General features: G+C 42.6%; 1 protein-coding gene across 2 annotated transcripts in view; it reads left to right on the forward strand.

Annotated features, from left to right (window-relative positions):
- The window catches only part of Lypd6 (LY6/PLAUR domain containing 6), a 169,268-nt gene that overhangs the window by 46,321 nt on the left and 109,240 nt on the right, over window positions 1-13,707 (forward strand). The window contains exon 2 of one of the 2 annotated variants that reach the window (XM_023721419.1): window positions 12,899-12,985. The exons of the other annotated variant lie outside the window; for it this stretch is intronic. The gene's annotated coding sequence lies outside the window, so the exon portion shown is untranslated. The remainder of the gene's footprint in view (window positions 1-12,898; window positions 12,986-13,707) is intronic. 2 annotated transcript variants of the gene reach the window in all.

The following is a 13,707-nucleotide window of genomic DNA, read 5'->3' on the forward strand; positions in this document are numbered from 1 at the left end:
GTTCCCGGAAGTCGGCAGAAATTCCTACTCGGCGGGAGGGGTGGGGATGTATGGCAGAGTGGTGGGGGGTAGCCCAAGGGGATGGGAGAGGGTCTGGCCCACGCTGCGCCTGGGCTGGGACTGGTCCCGCCGGTGCAGGGTAGCAGGAAGCTCTCCAAACACTCACTGGACCTGGGCTAGGACTGGGTCTCTCATTAATTCTTGATACTTACAACATTACTCTTTTGGTGAAAAAGAAGGGTGGAATATCTGCATATTGGCCTGGATGGGTGTGTTCTCCTTTTTGCACTGCCATAATGGAATCTCACAGACTGGTAATGTGTAATGAATAGAATTTTATTGTTCCAATGGTATGGAGCCTGAGAAGTCCCAGATCAAAGGCCTGGCTTCTGGAGAAGCTTTCTGGTGTTATTCTTCTGGCAGAAGGGCAGAGAGCATGTGAGAAAAACAGAAGGGGGTCAAATTGATACATTTTTTTGAAAGAACCCACTCTCATGGTAATGGGCTATCTCCCATAACTCATTCATGGGCTGTCTCAATAATTCCCTCATGAGAATAGAGCTGTCATGGCCTAATTACCTCTCAGAGGTCTTACCTTTTAATACTGTTACAGTGGAAGTTGAATTGTAACATGAATCTGGGAGAAGACAGATGTTTAAACCAGGACAAGTGGAGCAAAATATAAAAATTAGTAAAGGCTTGCATCAGGGACAACATTCTCATCTCATTTATACCATTGTTTTCCAGAATTATGAGCTTTATTATAGATGCCAGTGCACCTCTAGAAGAGTTTAAGATCATGTAGGGAACTGTGCAATGAAAAATGTACTTTGAGGAGCTCACCATTTGCTGGCAGAGAGGGATGGAGTGGCTATGAGGATGATTCAGTGGTCCAACGCAAGACAGAAATGGGGACAGGGCTGGAGAGATGGCTCAGTAGAATAAGTGCTTGCCTGGCAAGCACAAGGGCCTGAATTCAATCCCTGGTTCCACACAAAAAGAAAGAAAGAAAAAGAAAAAGAAAGAAAGAAAGAAAGAAGGAAGGAAGGAAGGAAGGAAAGAAAGAAAGAAAGAAAGAAAGAAAGAAAGAAAGAAAGAAAGAAAGAAAGAAAGAAAGAAAAAAAGAAAAGAAAAGAAAAGGGGACAGATATAGATGGAGAGATGAGTGGGGTTCAGGAGGAGGTGCTGAGGAGCAGCAGGAGTCCCAGAGCAGCAGTGGAGTGTGTGGCAGGGTGGCAGGGCCACTGCCTGTAGATCCAGTAGTAAGCTGAAGACACGTTTCAGATGCCTGTGAGTCAACCTTAGAGATGACAAGCACATAATTAAATAGGTGAGTCTGAAGTTAGAAAATAGGTCTGAGCTTAACTTATAAAATTGGGAGTTGCTGGCTTGGTATTTAAAGCGATGAGAATGTGCGAGATCACTTTGGGAGAAAACATAGAGCCAGAAGAAAGGGGATCTAGGTCTGTGCCCTGAGGAATTGCAACCTCTAAGGTTCACACAGGGGAGGAATTGGAAGAAGAGCTTGAAAAGGAGTACAAGAGAGGGAGGAAGACAGCAAGGAGACTGAATGGTGGTAGTGGGGTGCATCGAGGGAAGAGTGGTATTGCTACAAGTGAAGAGGGGTTAGTGCGGTGAGTACTGCTGAGGGGTCACGGTGGCTGAGCATGGAAATCCTCACTGGGATTAGCAGCAGGGAAACTGTTGGCCGTCTCAGCAAGAATGGGTTATATCAAGGCACATAGCTTCTACCACGTCCCCTCCTGGAGAAGGTGTATTTTCTGATGGAACTTTTTATTGCTATAGCCCTGTATTCAAAGCATCAATCTTTTATGTAGCATTTAATTGTGTAACATTTAAATTGAAGTTTAATCCTGTAGTGCAATGTTAAAGGGATTAATTGGGGTCCTTGTTTCTTCAGCTGTTTTAGTGAAAGAAATTGAATTTAGAAAATGCTGTGGAAAATTGTTTTCAAGTCTATATATTTACTCAGTAAGACTTTAAAGGAGGTCATTTTATGGGCCATTCGTGCCCCTGTGAAGAAATGGACTGCATGATATTTGATTCCTGTGGCTTCAAAGGGTAAAGTATTGAGTGAACTCAGTAGATTTAGAATTTCTCTAGTTGGTATTGAGGCTAAGTATCCCCACAGGGTAAATGACCAGCATCTTTTCTTAAACTTATTACAGAAACCCCAGTAATGGAAAGAAACCAGGACAGGAGTGCACATGCCACATTATTTCTCTCTTTTTTTTTCCTTTTAAAATGTAATTTAATTTTATTTATTTATTTTTTGAGACAAGTCTTGCTATGCAGTTGAGGCTGCTCTTAAGCTCACATTGTAGTCCAGGCTGGTCTCAAACTTGCTTCCCCACCCCTGTTACCTGGGATCAAGCTAAGGACCTTGCGAGTTTTGTTTTCTTTTCTCTTTCTTTTTCTTTCTTTCTTTCTTTCTTTCTTTCTTTCTTTCTTTCTTTCTTTCTTTCTTTCCTGATTTCTTGCTTTCTAATGTATTTGGTACAGGGTCTCACTACACACCTCAGACCCATAGTGATCCTTGTGTTTTTAGCCTCCCCAGCAATTACAGGCATGTGCCATACATGGTACTGGGGATTGAACCCCAGTTCCTGAGCTTGCCTAAGGAGGCATTTAGTCCACTGAGCTACCTTGCAGGCTCTTTGAACTTGCAACGGTCCCTGTGCTTCAGCCTTTTGATTTAATAGTAATGAAAATGAGGGCTGGTAAGATGGCTCAGTGGTCTAAGGCACCTACTTAGAACAAGCTAAGCTAAGCAAAACAAAGAGACCACGGTTCAATCCCCCAGCACCACATGCCAGCCAGCCCCGCCCCCTGGTGGGCTGAGCTGGCCACACACACACTAAATAAATAAATAAATCTTTAAAAAAAAATAAAAAAAAAAAGTAATGAAAATGATACAGAGTTTCAAAACAAGATAAGAAATTAACCAGGGTTATTATATTGTATATAGTTATCTTCAAAGAATATGCTCAGATTACCAGTTATAGACATGCAAAATTAATCAAATAGGGCTGAGGAGATAGCTCAGTAGCATAAGTGCCTGCTTGGCAAGTGCAAGGTCCCAAGTTTGATCCCTTGTACCAGGAAAAAAAAAAGTTGATGAAACGATATAAGAAAGAGTCAAACATACTGTTTTGGTAACTCAAATATATAAATTGAGAAAAGAAAAAGCCTCAACATTTTCACAGGTCTTCGGTATGGAATGCAGTTTTGTGAATACAATAGATCTTAAGGCTTTGGCCAGGAAGTATTCAATGTCAAGTTCATGTTTGGTTATAAAAACCAGAGTAGATGTATGACTTTTGTGCACCTCACGTTGCAGTGACCTCTGGTCCTGGATCTTGAGTACTCCCCATCCTGGGAACTACGACAGTGATTTCAGTGTTATTTGGATAGAGCCCCAAAGTGGTGGGTGTCCAGGTGATATTAAAAGTTGAGTAATATAACATGGAAAGGAAATTCGATCCCTCATAAACTCTTTACTCCTGTTTTCCCTTGATTCTTAGACCCCAAAGAGAAATGATCCATATTAAATTTCTTATTCCACTTCAGAAGCTCTGTTGAGAATCAGGTCTCTATACTGGTATCTAGGGGGAGTATTAATGTCCTGCTTAATCAAAAAGCGGCATATATTAGGCTTTATTATAGGAAAAGTGTTATGTAAACAAGTTTAACTTTACTACATAATATTTGTAAGATAGTATATTATAATGAAATTCAGAGGAAAAATTCTTTTTTAGTGTAAAGGCATTGCTGGGATAGCCAGAGAGACAGTAATGAAGGAAAAAGTACCTCATTCCCACAATTTGCAGGCCTAGGAGGATTTGGGAGTAAGTCAGGGTGTCAGGAGCGATCAGATGGATGTCCCCTCTGGCCAGAGTCAACTCATCTTCAGGGAGGAAGGCAGACTTGGAGTGTTTGTGGCTTGTCAGACCTCAGTGCTTACCTGAGTTGGAATTACTGACTGTGCATCTCGCTTAGATGATGCCGTGAGGTTGGGTGGATTTATTTTGGGAGTGGCTGAGTAATGTCTTGATATCTTAAGGATTTTCCATCAGTGAGAAGGAAGCCTATAAATGCCCAAGTGTGACTGTGTGCATGCTGGGGTTGACAGAGATGCCATCACAATACAGTGGTGGGGTGTTGTGGAGACTGAACCCTCCAGCTGCTAGAGGCAAATGCAGGCAGCAACTTCAGAGGTTTTCTTTCCTCTAATGGTTAGTTGGTGATGATGATGATAATAATATCTGCTGTTTATTTTGTACTGTCAACTTTCCATTCACGAGAAAAAAAATACCCAACACCTGTAATTTAGGGGGGAAGATGTTCATCATAGCACGCAGCTTCGGTGGCTTTAGTCCAGGCGTGGCTGGCTCCATGGCAGAAACTTCTGGTGGGACAGCATGGCAGAGGAAGACTGTTCACTGGCGGCCTCTGGCAAGCAAAGAGCAAGGCCAGAGCCTGAAAGGAAGGGTGAGGGCCTGGATAGACTGTCCAGGGTCGTGACCCACCCTGACATGCCCCGGAGGTAGCTGGGCTGGGGTTAGGGTTAGTGATCTTCTGGGCATCTCTCAAGCCAATTAAGTTGACAATCACAGTTATTATAATTTATCAATCAGTCAATTGTGGGCAGAAAATGTGGGCCTTTTCTCTATATTGGCATAATAAAAATAATCCCAGAAAATGCATCTGTGTTCTGTGACCCCAGCATCCCTATGATGTACAACATGATTTAGAAAGTACTTTTTGTAAACAAAATGAAAAACTTTTGTGTTCTCTCATATGCTCCATGCATACCGCTCTTGTTGTTCCTCGCACTGTGCTTCCTTGTGGTGTGTTACTATAATAGACCCGCCTTGGTTACTTTTCTCATTGCTGAGATAAAATACGCAATGTCCAAAGCTAAAGGCAGGGAGAGATTTCTTTAGCTTACAGTTTGTAGAGGTTTTGGTTGGTCAGTGAATGGCTGCCTCCAAGGCAGTGTGGCATGCCAGACAAGCATTGCTGAGGAAGAACAATTCATGGCTGGCAGAAGGTAACAAAATAAGAAAGAGACCACCACAGCTCTTTCTTTTCCTGATATTGTATCTGGGTTACCTGCCCATAGGACGGGCAGCACTCATACCCTCAATCCTAGTGCCTTATACCTAGCACCGCACCACGAATCAGTCCCAGTGTCACACACTGTGGATCCAGCCACCTCTGAAAAAGCCCCACCTATGACCACATGGGGCTTTAGGGGGACAGTTAAGCACAAGCCATAACAGGTCCTAAGACATTTGGAATTCCCTTCAAGTGCTATGCTGTTACTGTTTATTGCTATACTTATCATTTTTTTCACTCATTGCAGGAAGGCATAGAACTGAGTTTGAGAGGTAGAAGAGGGGTCTCCAGCAAGTGTGTGGCTGGGCTGAAGGGAAGGCTGAGAGCTGAGACACAGGGAGGCTTCTACAGGATACAGCTAATGAGAATGATGCCATAAATTCATAAAACCCATGAAATTGGACCTCTAGCTTCACAAGTGCTACCACTGAAAATTACAACAGCAGCATTTTCTTAGCACCTAAACCAAGTGTTATTTTAGCTGGAGAGGAGGCAGCTGGACTAGAGATAGCACACATACCTAAACAAATGTGGTCCAGGATGAAGCTGGAAAAACAGAAGCGCTCCAGGCAGGGGTGGGAAAAGCCTGTGAGCTACAACAACAGAAGCTCGGAGTGGAACAGTGTCAACCCGGAATGTGTGGTTTACTCTGGGTCTGCTTGGGAGCCTTGGGAAAACAGCCCTCCAGATATGGTCTATAGATTTGTAATCCAAAACCCATACAAAGGGAACAGCTTTCCAGTTTGGCAGCGGGGAAGAGCCTCCTGGCCATATGCATGTGGCTTGTTCGCTGTGGGAATCTTATTTGTTTACTCTGTGTTTTATCTGGATGCTCTTAAAATAAATGGAGGCCCAGTCGCATCACATTGCACGCAGTCCCAGCGCTTTTACTCTGTTGCCTTCAGAGCTGTCTCAGCAGGTGTGGCCTCATAGTCTGGGAAAGCCACATTCACTGGGCGTGCTACAGGAGGGATCGAAGAACAAAGGCATGAACCAAAAGAACCTAAACATGCGTCTGTAAGATGTTGCTAATAATAACTCTTCTGCAGAGTTGTTGTAAGAATTACATGCAATTAATTGCATTATCGTAATGCAATATAAAAACTGCATTAGTATTATTAGATGCTGAACATATGTAAATGGTCTAATAATATTTTGCTGGGTGCTTTCCGTGTCCTGCCCACTGCTGGTTTTACATGCACTATCTTGTTTGGGATGAGCAGTTTAATCAAAGGCACACGGTTATGAATAGGATCTCAAATCAAACTTGGATTTGAGAGCCTTAGGAGTGACAGCAGAGGCCATAGGTAACCATTGCTTTCGTCCTCTGTTTTGGAATTTGGCATTTGGTAGTAACAGTGACTAAATTAATTTAATTGTCTATAGATTAGTCCAAAGCATGTGTGTTTTTCTCTCTTGTTTTTATACCAAGTACAGTCCCCAGACACAGAACCTTCCTATCTTGTTTTTTGCAGTGGTGCTGGGCGATAGAGTTAAACCAGACATCTTCTGTACTTTGTTATGCATATACGAGCCATCTCTACACAGGAGCCCACTGTCTTGACAGGTTTTTAGACCATTGCTGCCGAGAAAATTGATGATCCCTGCTTGAGAACTTTGTCTAACAAGAAAGATGAAGAATCTATTTTATTTTGAATTAGGCAAGTTGTTTTTCTGTGGTGAAGTAGATGTCTTTCTACCTCTCTTTTTTAAAAAAAATGTGCTGAATAATGTGGTATATTGGGTCAGCTAGCAGGCTTAAATGCAAGGAACTGCATGAACCGACCTGCTTTGCTTAATGACTTGAGAAAACCAGCATTGCTGAGCAGGTCTTAGATTGAGTGGTCTTTATAGGAGAGTTGTGCCTGAGACCTGAAGGGGTGCGGCAGCGGATCAGATGCCTCTGCCAGAGGAGGGCCCTGCAGCTCGCTGGGGCCCAGCACCCCCGGGAGAGCAGAGAAACAAGGCAGAGGAGATGACCTGGGGCTCTCTGCCTTCCTCCTCCTCACCCCTGTTGCTGGTTGTGTCCCTCCCCTGGGCCTGAGCTCCGTTTAACCTCAATTCCTTGATCACACATACAGCTTTCTCATGTACAAGGTACAGGGCTAGACCCTGGGCTCTGACCGCACACCAGGCACAGTTCCCATCCACATTCTATAACTTCTTTTTCTGTAGAGATACCTATTTTGTTCATTCTTGGAAGTAACTTTCCTAACTATACCTAAATGATAGTAAGAATCGAGGAAGCATATAAGCTCAAATTTTTAATAATAGTGTTTATGGCTCCAGTTCACTTTAACCCTTTTATTTTTAAGTGGTTAACTGAGTGGCAATCTTTTACCTTCTTCTAATATACTTTAATTAATTTAATAACAGTTTTTTAATGTATGCTATGTGCAAGGCATGACGTGCTTCTTTTTTTTTTTTTTTAATGTTTTTAGTACAGGGTTTACAGGGTCTCACTAGGCAGATCGGACTCACAGTGATCTTCTTGTTTTTTAGCCTCCTAAGAGCTGGGGTTATAGGTACATGCCTCTACACCCAGTCTCATTAACAGTCTCAGCACGCCCCTGGGAGGGGCTGGCCTGGCATGCAGGGGATCGAACCCCAGCCCCTGCGTCTGCCTAAACAGGTGCTTTCACCTGCTGAGCTAGGATGTTTCATGGATGTTGCACAGTGTCTATATCACTCAAGCCCCTTTTCTTCCATTTCTGGACACTTGTCACCCACCTTCGTGTCCTTGCTGTCTGCCCTGCCAGGAACCTCCTGGTCACATCTTTGTTTTTTGCTCCACTGTGTTTTATACAAGTGTCTCGCTTAAGAGTTACACACAGCCTTGAAGTACTGGTTGCATGATGAAATGACATTTGAAAGAGTGAATAAGTTGGAGGGTGCTAAGGACTAGCAGTCACTGATTGATCCTCTGGGTTATTTAGAGAAGTTGTTCATTCTCTGAGCTGATTGAAACCTGCACACTCAGAGAGAAATTCTTTGAGGAAGATGGAGGGCAGTGTGTCTGTGGTAGGCGGCTCCCTCAGTTTCAGGGCAGAGGAGTGTCATTCAGGCCAGGGCTGCTTTTGTCACCACATAAGCAACTGTGATTGAGAGCCAGAAGAGCTTGTGGTATTGTGGATGAAGGTGCAGGCCACAGAGACTGCTTAGAGACTGTGGAGACCTGCACAGCAGCAACTGCCCATGGTCTGGTCAACAGGCCTATGCAGAACTGGTAAACCATTACTGAACGACTGTATTTTGAGAATTTTAGAAGCTTATCAAAGGATGCCTAATGCCCAGGGTTGGAGAGGGGCTGCATTTTAAAACTGATATCTAAAGGCTGTGTGTGGTGCTGCGCACCTGTAATCTTAGCACTCAGGAGGCTGAGGAAGGAAGATCACAGGGTTCAAGGCCATCCTGGGCTACACAGTGAGACCATGCCCCCCTCCCCCCGCAAAAAAAATTGAACAATATACTCTGAATTAACTTGCATCAGATTCAACCCAGATGAGCAGCAGGGGATTTTATTGTCATCATGATATGACTTACTTGTTTTTTGGATCTGTGTCTTTGTTTCAAGAGAGACTGCAGGCTGGAAAACGCCCTGTGCCGAGCTCAGCTCTGTGGCACCTGCGTGTCTTCAGCTGTGCTGTGGCCTGTTGGGATCTATCCTTTCATTTAGAAAGGAGGAGCGCTGTCTTTTATTCATCTCAGAGTAAGGCAACTGATGAAATCCTTTATAGCTAGAAGCTGTGATCCTATGACAATTCATATGCTGAACAGATATTGCAGCCTACTAAGCGACAGTTATGGAACAGTGAACAAAAACAAGGAACATCTACCCCTGAGAAGCTTATTCCTACAGTGGAGGAGGATGGACAGTCAACAAATAAATGGATAAATTATATATTAGAAGAGGAAAAGTACCTTGGAGAACTGCATAGAAATAGAGCGGGGGGCGCGGGGGCGTGAGAAGCATAGTTTGAAATAAGGAGGTCTGGGGAGGCATCAGAGAGAAGGCAACTTTAAAAATGCACTGTGAGTGAGGAAGCAGATTGTGCAGCTCTTTGGAGAGGGAGCACTCCTGCCAGAGGAGAGGGCCAGCACGAGCAGCCAGTGACAGGAGCATAGAGGCAGGGTGGAGGGTTGGTGGCTCGGGTGATCCCAGGGGAGGCATGGGAGACGTGAGCGCTCAGTGTCTTTGGTGCCTTTTTAAGACTTAAATTTTATACTAAGTTAGAGAGAGCACCACAGGAGTGCTCTATAGCAAGGAAGGACATGGACTAATGTGCCTGAAATGCTGAGAAGAGGCTGTAGAGGGGCAAAGGATGAAAATAGGGAGTCCAGGGGAGAGACTACCACAGTCCTGCACATTAGAATGGGAGGGAAGCAGTAGGCAGTGGTCAGATTCTAGATGTATTTAGAAAATTTGTACGTGGATAATGTATGAATGTGAGACAAGCAGAGCCTAGGGTACTCCCAACGTTATGGCTAAACAGCTGCCAAGGTGGAGTGACCACTAATGTGCTCAGGATACCCTATGAGTATAGCAGACTCTCGAAGCCAAGATCACCTGGTCCGTGTGGGACATCTTAAGTTTTGTATGTGGATTAGGCCTTCAGGAGGAAAGGAGGAGTAGACAGCTAGACACAGGGATACACAGCTCAATGAAGGCATCTGAGAGGATCGAATCACTATTGTTCAGGCCCATGTGGGCATAGGTGATATTTAAAGTGGTCAGCCTGGAGGATATCACCAAGGAGTGAATGAGAAAGCAGGCCTGTTAGCCTATTTTCTATTGTAGCAAAATAGCTGATGTTGGATATTTTTAAAAAGAAGTTTGTTTTATTTTATTTTTTATGTATTTGGTACAGAGTCAATAGGGTCTCACTATGTAGCTCGGACTCATAGTCATCCTCCTGTATTCAGCCTCCCAAGTGTTGGGATTATTGGTGTATGCCACCACGCCCCGTCTCAATCATCGTCTCTGTACCTGGGGAGTGGGGCCTGCATGACATGCTGCGCGATTGAACCCTGGTCCCTGTGTCTGCTAAGCGGTGCTTTAATCTGCTGAGCTAAAAAGAGGTTTATTTAGTGCGCAGTTTGAAGGCTGGAAGTCCAAACAATGCTGCCAGCTCTTGTTAGGGCCTCTCAGGCTGTGTCAAATCCTGGGGAGAGACTATATAATCAGACAGGAAGCCAGAGAGTGGGGAAGGCAAGACTGGCTTTTGTTTTTCTTCTAACACTTCACTCTGGAGAGAACTAACTTAGAGTCCTTCGAGAGCTATCTTAATCTCTTCTGAGGGCAGCTGCTGTAGCGATCTCTCACTAAATTCTACTCCATGAAGATAGAACCTCTCACATTGCTACATGGGTGACTGAGCTTCCAACACATAAAACCTTGAAGCATACATTCAAACCATACTCAAACCGCAGTGTAAGGTGCAGAAAGAAGAGGTTTAAGATCTGATCTTTGAAATACCTAGTGTTATAGGTCTAGGGCATGAGGGGAAAATAAGAAAGAGAGAAAAGCAGAAAAGCTAGAATAGAGAAGTATCCCAGAAGCCACAGGAAGAAAAGGATACAAAGATCTAATGAAGAAAAGGGTATAAAGTCAGATGCTCTGCATAGGTCAGGTAAGATGACAACTGTGACCTGACTCTGGATTCAGCATCCTGGAAGGTGAGCTGAGGACTGTTTGGATGGAGCGGTGGGCAAATGCTTCTTTTGGAGGAAGTTTAGAATTCAAGGAGAAGAATTGGAGACAAAAAACTCAGCGTTTTGCTGCAAAAAGGAAAAAAAATACTTTATAGGGAAACATTAGTAAAGAGAACTCTCCTTTTATGTTATTTGATTAGGTTTTTACCTTTAGATGGGCAAAACAACAGTGTCAGTTTGGTGCTGGTACTGATTCAGTAGAGAGTGGAAAATTAATGGTCTTAAGTGGAGGAGTGCTAAAGCATTGTGCAGCGTAGCTGGGAAGGGATAGGCTTTACTGAAGAGGCTGCCAGTTTTCAGGAAATGCACAATTCATCCCATATAAGAGGAGAGAGGTAGAATATATGGGCTAGATTCTGGCAGGTAGACATAGTAGGAAGGCATAGAAATTCTTTTCTGTTTCTTCAAATTTCTCAGTGAAGTCAAAGCTGGTCACCAAAAGAGAGCACCACTTGGGTAGAGAATGGTTGAACTTGAGGGAAAAAGAGAAGAAAGTTATAGCAGTGTCATGCAGGCGAGGGGATATGAATGGTCTAATGTCTAATACTGTGGACTGATTTCTAGTGGTTGTGGTTTTCGTTGGCCTTCCTCTGTTAGATTGCTCTTCACCAAATGCTTTTGTATACCTTGATGCTCCCAACAACTCTGAGATAGCAAAGAGAACAGGGTATTCCAAAATGGTACAACTTAAAGTCAAAGTATGAGTCTTAAATCCTGGTCTTCTAAGTTACAGTATAGATTTTTTCCCCTCTGTTATACTTTTTAAAATGATTCTTAATTATGGTTAATATCCAGGTGTGAAAGTACTCTGGGGATCTCTAGTTTTATTGCTGTCAGTGGTTCTAGAGAGAAAAGATCAGGTTAAACACTTTTTGCCAATTATTATTAAGCTTCAGTTTCATCATTTTCAGATTGAGTCCAGTATTGAGTAAGTTTAATGGTGACAGAATCCTTGCAGAGCTTAAAAAAGAAGTTTGCTTAAAAGGAAAAACATAGCCTTGTTCATGGAAGTTCTGGTTTCTCTCCAGACCATAAATACATTTTTAGAAATGTTTTCACTAACATGAGACGTTATAATTTTCTTATGTATGAAGTATTATTATAAATAGAGATGAGGCGTATGGAATTATTCTTCTTACTTTGCAATCACATTTCATATGCTAATTGTGTCGTATGCATAAGTAATATTGAGTTAAATATCTCTGGTTTTCCTTTAGATATGATTAGAATTTCTAAAGTAGGATTGTTTATTTCCCAATTGTATTAGAAGCAGATTAATCAGGGCCAACTGCCATCTCTCCTGCAAGTGCCAAATCTTAGAATGAACTCTTAAGCACATTCCATGCTCTGAGTATGTGCTCCTTTCCACTCACCCACCTTAGACCCAATTCTGTGGCCTTAAATCATGTTTGTGAAGCTCACATGGACACCAGTCAGCATGTCGTTTTGCACTGCTGCCTACATCCTAAATCACTGGAGTTTCTAACTCTTTCAATAGCTTGATTCAAATTTTGTGTTAGATTTAGTGTCAGCACAACTTAACAATGCAAATGTTTTTCATATGTAGTAACTATAGGAATTGAAATCCTTTCAGGATGTTTATTAAAATAGTGAGTAGACTTATTATTATTGTATTAGCTCATGAACTCAGTACTATTGTGGACAGCCCTCCTCTAAAATCTTTAAGGTGAACTAGATTTTCTCATATTGTTGCTATTTGTATTTTGCCTATATATAAAGCAATAGGTTTTAACTTCAGTCTGTGATCATCTGTTAAACAATTTCCAAGGAAGAATGGTAAGAGTATCAATGTTGAATGTTAAGTATCTGGTTCATAAAGAAAATCTTCTAATGGATGCTCTTTTAAATTAAGAAGAATGTTCCAATAAAATATTCTGTGGTAAAATGTATACAATATAAAGCTTACCAGTTTGGTCATTTTTGTGATCACTTAAAACTGGGGTCAGGGATATGGCTCAATGGCACCACACCTCCCTGGCAAGCGGGAGGTCCTTAGTCTGATTCCTTGTCTCCTCTTCCCCAGAAGTGCCTATTGTCCTGGCATTAATTAAATCCACAGTGTTGTGCAACCATCACCACCGTTCAAGACGCTGTCATTGCCCCAAGTCTAGTAAGTGCTTTCATTATTATTATTTTATTTTTGCGGAACCGAGGATTGAATTCAGGCCCTTGTGCTTGCCAGGGAAGCGCTTATTCTACTGAGCCATCTCCCTAGCCCCACAGTAAATGCTTTTAAATGTCATGGAAATATTCCAAGATTTGTGTATAGTTGTCTCACATTAATATGGCCTGAGATGTCATAGGTCAGCAAAAGTGTTTGGGGTCAAATCTATCTAATAGGTGTATTCATTTTGTAATGTGCTCATTTCTTAGTGGGCTAAGCTCACCACATCTTCGGACTCATTGATTAGTGTGAAACTTTAGTTTCTCAGGTGAGGTGACTGCTTTCCTAAGCCTTCTCTTAATCCTCTTATCAAAGCACCACAAAATTAAACTCGACATTTGTGAGCTTCAGATCAAAGAGAATTGATGATAGTGTGTGTTGCCGCATGTACAGTCCAAAGATTAAAGTCGGTTCTGTTTAAAGAGACCCCAAATAACAGATGACTGCGGGAAGCATTCTGTGCATAAGAGCTGGAGAAACTTTCATCTCACCAAGTCATTGTGGGTCAAAGCCTTCCACAGATGGTGTGAGAGCCATAAAGTGGAGCCAGCTTGGTGACTTCTGATGAACTGAGAAAGTCTGTGACTTCTCCATTTAAGACATTGGTATAATTGCTTTTATATAACAGTGATGATGACTTACTGATAAGTGCTTATATATATATATAT

This window comes from Octodon degus, unplaced genomic scaffold, assembly GCF_000260255.1.
Source record: "Octodon degus isolate 3935 unplaced genomic scaffold, OctDeg1.0 scaffold00082, whole genome shotgun sequence".
Taxonomy (NCBI): domain Eukaryota; kingdom Metazoa; phylum Chordata; class Mammalia; order Rodentia; family Octodontidae; genus Octodon; species Octodon degus.